The following is a 9,257-nucleotide window of genomic DNA, read 5'->3' as shown; positions in this document are numbered from 1 at the left end:
TTCACAGTTAAAAGTCATAAGAGTTGTAAAATACTCTTTAAAAATAAAAAGCATATATTTATTTTGCAAGACATTTAAGGATTTAAGTTCAAATCTTTTCAGACTTAAACTCAAGCTACATATATTTCCCCAGAGGTTTAATTCATTGTACTACATTGGGTGATCCCAACTATGAAATTTTCTGGTAAATATGATTTCCTTCTTTGATCAGCTCTGGGAGAACATGATAGAGGAGGACAGAGAAATATGTGAATCAAATTCTCCTTTATTTTTTTTTTATTTAAGCAAGCAGACATTTTCCTCAAGCACAAATTAATGTAAATCAAGCATTGCTAGAACTCTGACCTTTGAAATTATACTGGCATAGTCAGATTTTCCTAACAAAGTGCATGTTTACAGTATCTTTTATTTAAATCAATATCCTTTATGCATGAGCAGAGAAAGGAAAAGAGAAAGGCCAACAGCAAATAAAGAGAACCCAAATGATCTAGCTCAGCAGAGTGGAATAATGAGCCAAGCTTTCCCCAGTGTCCAAGTCACTCTGTGATATTTAGCTAGGCACTTAGAGAAGTGTATTAGCTCACTCAGGTCATTAAGATGCCATTTTGTGCACTTCCCTAGTCAACTTACTCTCAGAGGCACCCAAGTTGCTATTGGGGAATGACTATAGCAGTGAGTGAATAAACTGCATGATTAATTTATGACTTGATCACGATGTTAGTTAAAGGATAAATTTAATTTTCAGGGAGAGAAGTTATCAGATGCCTGTTGGATTGAAATGAACTGAAGCATTGAGTTGATAATATGAATGAAAAAAATGTTTGTTAGCATTCCTGAAACATAATAGGTTATGCAGAAAGATCTCTGAACTATGTCAACTTATACAGCAATTTTTGGGTACCACTCATAAAGATGCAATTGAAATATTAAATCCTTGCCAACTTTAACTACAAATCCAAAAAAGAAGTACATTTGTTCCACCTACAGTTGAAAGGAAAATCTTACAACCATGCTTTTTTGCCCGTTTTTAGGTATGAAAAATTGTAGTTTGAATCTACTGAATCACTTATTAAGATCAAATTGGGAAATTTGTAAATTTATCAAAAAGAACACTTTTTAAAAATCTGAATGTGGGTGCTAGAGCGATAGCATAGAATTAGGGCATTTGTCTTGCACGAAGCCAATCCTGGACCAATCCCAGTGTCCCATAAGGTCCCCCTCGCCAGAAGTGATTTCTGAGCACATAGCCAGGAGTAACCCCTGAGCATCAATTGATGTGGCCAAAAAACACCAAACAAAATCAATGCAAAGGAACTGAATATATAGCTTAAAGGAAATGAGTAAGGCTTTGTATGCAAGAACTCCAAATTCAATCCCTGATACCTCATGGCCTTCAAAGAGCACTGCGAAGAGATAATCCAAGCACTAAATTGGGAGCAGTCCTTGGTGCCAATGTGCATGACCTAAAAAAAAAAAAAAAAAAAAGGGAAGATTATACAAAAGAATATTTAGGGGAAATTAATTGTATATTGAAGGCCCTCTTTTTGTCTTTTTGTCTTTGCTATTATTATTTGGAAAGTGCTTAAAAGCTACTCAGTTTGCTCCCAGCAGTTTTTGGAGACCATAGGGTGACGGGAACCAAACCTAAGATTTACACATGTAAAACATGTACTTCAGTTATTTGAACCATCTCCTGACTTTCTGACTCTCCAGAATCTATTTCTGTATGTTTCCAAAACAGATGCCTTGATAGGTAAATCTAATGACCTTTATAGAAATAAATTAATTCCCTTTGCACTATTTGTTCCCCTAAGTTTTTCCCAATAATTCACTCTTGGTGAGTGGAATCATTTGGCCAGTAAACTATTAATAACTCTCTCTGACGTTCTGTCTGTCTCTCTCTGGCTCTGGATCTCTGTCAATCTCTCTGTCTCTCTTTGCCTCTCTCTCCTGCTTCCATACTTCCTCCCTCTCTTTCCATGTTTCCAATTAGTTTAGAGTTCCTTAAAACTAGGACAATAATAAAAATGTTTTATCCAAATAAAGCTCATTGAGAATTAGTAACATCTTCTTATATGATATCAATGAACAGAGATGATAAAAATTCCAGAGTAGGTGCCAGAGAGATAGCACAGGATCTGGGGCTCTGGCCTTACATATACCAGATTACAAGTTTGAATCTGCAGGAACACAGATGGTCTCCCAAGTACCAAGGGTGAGTTCTGAACTCAGAGTTAGAAATAGTCTACCTTCAGGAGTGCCCCTGCTGTTCTTCCCCACCCACTGAAACAGAATTTCAAGAGTTATAGACTATATATATAAACTTTTTGATGGTTTATGAATAGTATTATAATCATTTATAAATGAGGAGAATTAAAGCATAGAAAAGCTAAAAAATATTGTTCCAAACAGAGGAGGGAATGAAAATTATGTAGTTATGTTATCACATTCCATCTCCTGGTCATTGACTATGATCTTCTCAATGTCTCTGCCAAATACATCTTACAGAATTTTAATATCAACATACTACAATTTAGTACCTCATAAATTTTTCATATCAGTGTAATCCACTCAACACCAATCATATTGTTAGTAGACCGAAGTAAATGTATATAGCTTCTGTGGCCAGATGTTACACAGTGAGATATTTCTCTATAAGTCTGGGAATTAAAAGATTCAGCATATCAACATAATATTACAATATTCTTGACACACAAATGTGCCTTATGAATAAGGCAGAGAAGTTTTCATATAATTTTCTATAACCATTATTTACTCTTTTTCAAGGCAGAGTCAGAGACTAAATAATTCCATTTAAAGTTCTACCAATTTTGGAAATTGAAGTCAGCATAATTAAACAAACAAGTCTTGTTTAAAAAATAGCAAAAGGATAGAAAAGAATGAGCTCTTGTAATTATGGGATGAATTAGGTGATAGAATTAAGTTTGTGTTTTACTCAGAATATCAATCATTAGTAGACACAGACTTGTGTATGTGAATTCCCTAAAATTAGGTGCTTATTTATATGTAGATGTTAGAAGATTAAGTTCATTTCCCTTAATTTTTAACAGAGACTGAAGAATTACTCTATCGTGATACTTTTCATTGAATAGGCAATCTTTAACAAGTAATATTGCTGATGAGAGTGAGCCTATATAAATAATCTGCATACTGCATGTGAATCACAGATGGCACAGAAAAATCATACATGCACACCTGCTATGAATTTTTAATTTATAAAACACTTACAAGTGCCATGATAGAATTCACTGCAGGAGTAATATATTTAGTGTGATTTTTCTGGCTCCCCTACTGATCTTCCAGGTTAGCTGTTTTTAGGCTTTTGTGGATGCTGGGGAAATAAAGCAAAATATGTCTTAAACCAGTCCCCTTTTTAATATTTTCCCTAAACACCATTGCAGAAAAGCTTACTCCTATATTATATATAGTTTTTGCATGGGAATTTTTACAAATTTAACATGAAAAGGGACTTTCCAATTAACCAAGGAGAAGGCATCTTCAGTACTTAGATATTAGATATCCTTAAACAATATCTGCATTTCTATTTCTCTAATGTTCCAGAAAATGCAATTGTATATATGTTTTAATACAGGCTTATTTATGCAACTTATATTATATGAGTTTCCCCATAATTGTGTTCTTTTAATATATTTGAATTTATATTTAAGAGTATATATTTGAAGTTATAGAGATATGAATAAATATATGAGACTTGCTTTGCAATTGTGGTTCCTGAAGAATCAATCCCTCAGCATCATATATATTCCTCCAATTTCCTCCGAACGTGATTTCTAATCTCAGAACCAGGAGTAACCTCTGAGTAACATCAAGGGTTTGTATGATACATTTCTTTCCTTCAAACAAAACCACACAACTGGAACTATCTAGCTCCGCCTTTCAAATAGAGAGGAAAACAAGTGAGGATACCAGGACCAAACAGATTACATGATCACTAATAGTAAGCTAGACAGAGGGAACCACTTACTCTAGCAGCCCGGGGGGTGATGGTGGGGGTTATGGGTTGCAGGAAGGGAACGGGGGTGGGGGAAGGACAAATTTGATGATGAGTATTCCCCTGATTCAATGTTCATATGTACCTAAAATACTACTGTAAAAAGATATGTAAGCCAATATGGTCGAAATAAAAATTAAAAATAAAGAAAAATAAAGAATAGGTGCTAATATACTGAAAATGCATAGAAAGGAAAAACACGGTTCAGACTCCTAATATCTTTTAAGCTAGTTTGGAGATATCTGAAAACAAAAATAAAATATAAAGAGAAAAAAACAGCATATAATGATAGGTGCTAATGGGATATAAATGCTGGGCACAGTGAAGATAAGGGGTGTGTTCAGGAATTAAAACTTCCACTATTAATTTAGAGTTGGTGAGAAAATTCACAATAGAAGAGACATAAAAGTGAAAGGGCGTTTGCCTTGCACGTGACCAACCCCTGATGGACTCAGATTCAATTCTCGGCATCCCATATGGTCACCTGAGCCTACCAGGAGTGATTTCTGAGCTTACAGCCAGGAGTAGCCCCTGAGCGCCGCTGGACATGACCCAAAAACAAACAAAAAAAGAGGCGGGGAGAGAGAGAGATAGAAAAATTGTGCCAGTGTTGGGGGGGGGGCAGTGGTGGAAGCCATAAGGCGTCTGCCTTGGACGTGCTAGTCTAGAATGAACTGTGGTTCAATCTCCCAGCATCCCAATTGGTCCCCCAAGCCAGGAGCAATTTCTGAGTGCATAGCCAGGATTCACCCCTGAGTATCACTGAGTGTGGCCAAAAAACAAAACAACAACAACAACAACAAAAGCTGTGCCAATCTTCTTGTATATGAAGAAGTTGTGTTCAGACAAACAAACATGGAAGTATTTCAAGCAGAGTGATGAACATATACAAAGAAACAGTTTAGAAAAAGTAGATTGCTCCGGATGACTCACAGCTCTTCAGTGATAAAGCATATGGTAGCATAAGGTAGGAATAAAAAAATTCAAGTCAGAAGTTGAAGCAGACAGAACCTAGAAAGAGCAAAAATTTGATATGTCATATTCCCAATTCCCTATACACAAGTGATTTGTTTGGGCCCCCCAGGCTAATATTCTCATTAATATTTTTGCCATTGTGAAATAACTTCAATTCCTTATGGGGTTGGCTCACAAATATCATAAATATTCATTTTCAACTAGATCAACTATTAATCTTGGTAAATAGTGCTAGCTCAACAAGGTGCTACCTATTAAGTTCAGGCTAGCAGATCTGTACTGAATTCTCTACACTTCTCTTATGCTCTTCAATTTTACTTCCTTGCTATTTTTGCAGCCAATGTTATGGCCTTGCTTGCACTCCCTCAGAAACTGTGGATTCAGTCACATTCTGTGGAATCGGTTTTATCAAAGGTACATTGCACCGGATAAATCTGACTCGAAAAATATCAGCTCTGAAATATATAGGATAGAAATAAAGAGTTTTAAAGTCCTAGGTATACCACAATTCCCTAAACTGATTCTGCACTTCAGCTTCAGAACAATAATTCTTAACCTATTCTACTACCTCTACAAACTATGGTGGGTGTTCTCTTTGGGACCATAAAAGATATATTTCCTGAATTTGTCAAAGCGGTTTGCTGGGTCTCTTTTCTTATGAATGTAAGCATGTACAAACTTTAATAATTCTAAGGAAAGAATCTGTCATAACAGTATCGATATCGAAGTCTTATATAAATTCCTTTTAAAGCAAGTATAACAAAACTGCAATGATTCATTAAAACTATTCAGAATACTATAATTAAAGGTTTAGTCATGCACAATCTTCTCTCTGCTGGAGTCTTTAAAATTAATCCACACATATATAAACTATTGCATACAGATATACACTGCTTGTTAAAATCATTTTTAGAAATTTATGCAATATGCTTAGAGAATTTAAACCAATATGAAGCAGTTTTAAATTAAGATAATGACATATACATAGATACCATCTCATTGATCTCACTGATGACTATATAAATAAAAAATAATAAAGAAAAACACCTATGTGAAAACTAGAAAGGGTGCCTTACAAAGCACTTAAAATATTAGATTTGACAGATTTATCTAAGATGAAATTCAGAAAGAAATGCTCTAAACCAATAACAAAGATAGGCAAAATGTATTTGTTTAGAAAGTAGGAATATTTAGTAAAGTGATCCTTCACAATTTTATATATATATATAGATATTGAAGTGGAGGGAAAAATAAACAATATCAGTTCAAAGTAGATGAGATGACCACTTCAAGTAAAATGTCAATATTATATATATTTTAATCCTCAATTGGGAAGCCAGAAGAAAACAGATCAGAAAGTGGGATTTCCTTGAAGGACAAAGCACTAAGTCCACCAAATCAAACTAATCAACCTTCAGAGAATTATTCAAAACAAATGAAATCTCTGTTATTAACACGTGTATTGACAGTATATTTTATTGTGAGCATAGATAATTTTCAACTTTTTGTATAAAATAATTATATTTGAGTTAAATATTTAATATATTTTATTAAACAATCACAAATATGGATATGAATTTATATTTTTTTCTTTTGAGCTACACCTGGTGGTACTCGGGGGTTACTTCCTGGCTCTATACTCGGGAATCACTCCTGGTGGATTTGGGGATGCCTAGATGCCCATCCAAATGGGATGCCTAGAATTGAATCCAGGTCAGCAGTATGCAAGGCAAGTGCTCTACCCACTGTGCTATCACTACGGCTCCCAATGAACATAAATTTGTACTTTTTAATAAATTGCATTCTGAATTGACTCACCACTTTATTTTTATTATTTAATGTGAAGCACCTTGATACCATGTTTAATATATATATTATTTATGATAGAGTTTTGTGCATGTAGTATTCCTATAACTCACCTTCTTCTGGAGTGTTGACTTTATTCTTGAGTCTCCTCCCAACCAAAACCCCCACACCCAACACTACCTTGATAAATCTAGTTATATAAATGAGTTCTCAGGGTCGATTGTCTTTGACCACTTGTTATTCTTTTATTGTGCAACTTTATATCACAATAAAAGAGAGATAATTTGTATCTGTCCCTCTTCTTCTGTCTGACTTCACTCTTCACTCGGCATGAACTGGAAACCTTCAGGTCCATCCACATTCACCCTTTGAAAATTTAAACAAAGAGAGGTTAGTGACCAATTAAAAAATGTTTGAAATAATTGCAGTGTGTTTTTTCTCTTTTATGATTATATTTTTCATGCAAAAACACATAGCCCTCCAGATATTGAAGACAAAAATCGAAAACCTGATTGCTGGAGTGCCTATGATCTCACATATTGTTTGAGAAAACAGTGAATCTATGGAGCTGGCCCAGTACAAAATGGCGACAGTATTTGTGAACATAGTTACAGCTGCCAGACATCCTGAGAGAAGGAAGATACAGGTGAGGATGGCCATATTTTCTCCAAAAATCCCTGGTGATATTCAGCCCAAAACAGGTGTTCCTGGAGTTTGCAGTATGGTCGGATTGGTGTCCCAAGGGAATAGTAGAGGGTCAGTGATGAAGCAGGGCCGTTGAGGAAATGATGGTTGTGAGTAATAGAGAAAGCGGGAGTGGCTTTCCAAGATGGCCAGCTTTCTGATGTGTCGTCCTTGATTCTTATATATGAAAATAAATAAAACATTTTTCATTTTCCAGACATGCAATTTTTGAAAAATATGTATTCTTCATGTAGATTTTCAGCTCACAAAGGGACAAATAAAATCAAAAATAGAAAAACTTCTTTTTGTGTGTGTGGAATGGATGAGTGAGACTATCTCCACTGTGCTCAGAGCTTACTACTAACTCTATGCCAAGATTCACTTTTACTGTTGCTTGTTGCTTCTCAGGGCACCAGCTGTGGTATCTGGGATAAAATTGGGGTAGGCCACATGTAAGGTAAGCAAGGTAAGCCTTATAGTATCTCTCTAACTCTAAATTTATTTATTTGTTTGTTTGTTTGTTTGTTTATGTTTTTGGACCACACTGGTGACAGCCAGGGGTTTCTCCTGGTTATGCACTCAGAAATCGCTCCTGGCGGAAAAAAAAAAAAGGTCCCAAGGGGGAGGGGAGAGAGAGAGAGAGAGAGAGAGAGAGAGAGAAGAGAAAGAAAGAAGGAAGGAAGGAAGGAAGGAAGGAAGGAAGGAAGGAAGGAAGGAAGGAAGGAAGGAAGGAAGGAAGGAAGGAAGGAAGGAAGGAAGGAAGGAAGGAAGGAAGGAAGGAAGGAAGGAAGGAAGGAAGGAAGGAAGGAAGGAAGGAAAAAGAAGAAAGAAAGAAAGAAAGAAAGAAAGAAAGAAAGAAAGAAAGAAAGAAAGAAAGAAAGAAAGAAAGAAAGAAAGAAAGAAAGAAAGAAAGAAAGAAAGAAAGAAAGAAAGAAAGAAAGAAAGAAAGAAAGAAAGAAAGAAAGAAAGAAAGAAAGAAAGAAAGAAAGAAAGAAGAAGGAAGGAAGAAGGAAGGAAGGAAGGAAGGAAGGAAGGAAGGAAGGAAGGAAGGAAGGAAGGAAGGAAGGAAGGAAAGAACGAAAGAAAGAAAGAAAGAAAGAAAGAAAGAAAGAAAGAAAGAAAGAAAGAAAGAAAGAAAGAAAGAAAGAAAGAAGGAAGGAAGGAAGGAAGGAAGGAAGGAAGGAAGGAAGGAAGGAAGGAAGGAAGGAAGGAAGGAAGGAAGGAAGGAAGGAAGGAAGGAAGATAGGAAGGAAGGAAGGAAGGAAGGAAGGAAGGAAGGAAGGAAGGAAGGAAGGAAGGAAGGAAGGAAGGAAGGAAGGAAGGAAAGAAGAAAGGAAGGAAGGAAGAAAGGAAGAAAGAAAAATAGCTCCTGGCTTGGGGGACCATATGGATCATCGGGAATTGAACCCAGGTCAGTCCTGGGTCAGCCGCACACAAGGCAAACGCCCTACTGCTGAGCTATCACTTCAGACCCTCTAAAAGTATTTTAAAAGAATTTGCTAGTTAGATTTTCCAATGTATCTTGCAAATATAAAGATGAAAAAGTTTCAAGAAAATTAACAAGATCATATTACAGAAGAAAATTTTTTGTAACTTCTTATTTGGGGGGAAGCAAAAGTAAAACAGAAAGAGTATTTGTTTCATACAGCTGATTTGGGTTCGATTCCTAGGATTCCATTTTGTACTATGAACTCCAATAGTCGTGATGCCTAAGTGTAGAGACAAGGGTAATTCCTGAGCACCACTAGGTTTGTCCAAC

This window comes from Suncus etruscus, chromosome 2 (genome assembly GCF_024139225.1).
Source record: "Suncus etruscus isolate mSunEtr1 chromosome 2, mSunEtr1.pri.cur, whole genome shotgun sequence".
Classification (NCBI taxonomy): domain Eukaryota; kingdom Metazoa; phylum Chordata; class Mammalia; order Eulipotyphla; family Soricidae; genus Suncus; species Suncus etruscus.
This window is presented reverse-complemented; position numbering follows the sequence as displayed.